The sequence below is a fragment of the Selaginella moellendorffii genome, unplaced genomic scaffold (assembly GCF_000143415.4).
Source record: "Selaginella moellendorffii unplaced genomic scaffold, v1.0 SELMOscaffold_203, whole genome shotgun sequence".
Lineage (NCBI taxonomy): Eukaryota > Viridiplantae > Streptophyta > Lycopodiopsida > Selaginellales > Selaginellaceae > Selaginella > Selaginella moellendorffii.
Genome location: NW_003314463.1, coordinates 67,940 through 68,751, shown reverse-complemented (window position 1 = coordinate 68,751; position 812 = coordinate 67,940). Strand labels below are relative to the sequence as shown.

Here is an 812-nt window from a genome sequence, read left to right as displayed (position 1 = left end):
GATTTCCGCACAAGGGTCACCAACCTGTCGCTGCTTCCATCGCTGCATGATGTTTGTGGTCATGAGAAAAAAACAAAAGCTGCAGAAGGCACAGCTTAGAATCAAAGCTGTAAGTCTCAGTAGCAACTGGTAGTAGTAACAAGGTAAGAAACTTTGTTGTTTAGGCCGGCTGAGATTTCTAAGCAAGTTTCTGGCTTACCTTGCTTGTGTTCTATGATTCTTATGATCATTTTTTCATTTTTTTTTTCATTTTCTTGGTGTTTGGTGCCTCACCTCTGTTTTGCAGCTTTTTAAATGCTACACAGCACCAATCCAGTTTCATGCCACTCCTATTGCTCTCTCCCTAATGACCACTCAAGGTATGTGTACTTTTTCTTTTCCTTGACATGCTTACTCAGATTCTTCATTGTTTAGTTTATAATTTTTTTTTTATAGTGCTGCTTTTTCATTAAGCAATTTCTGTGAAGCTGAGGTAGAGCTCCATTCCTAAGAATTGTGCTTAAGAACTTTCATAGAAGGGTCACTAAACTGTCACTACCACCATCACTGCATGATATCTGTGATTTTGTGGCTCAAACTTGTCATGAGAAAAACCAGTTAGTGCAGTAAAGAAATGACTAAAAAAGGCATGAAGGAATTGCAAACCTGGTAAAGCTGTATAATACACAGATTGGAATCAAAGCTGTAAGCCTTGGTAGCAACCTATCCCAATCAACATGCTAAAACAAATTAAGAAAAAGAAATAGTTTAAACAATTATAGTTACAAATACATCTTTTCAAATTGAAAATATTCTCTACTACTCCCAGCGGA

General features: G+C 37.1%; 1 pseudogene; it reads right to left on the bottom strand.

The window, feature by feature from the left end:
* The window catches only part of LOC112343778, a 1,838-nt pseudogene extending 1,798 nt beyond the window's left edge, over positions 1–40 (bottom strand).
* Between the last annotated feature and the right edge of the window lie 772 nt (positions 41–812).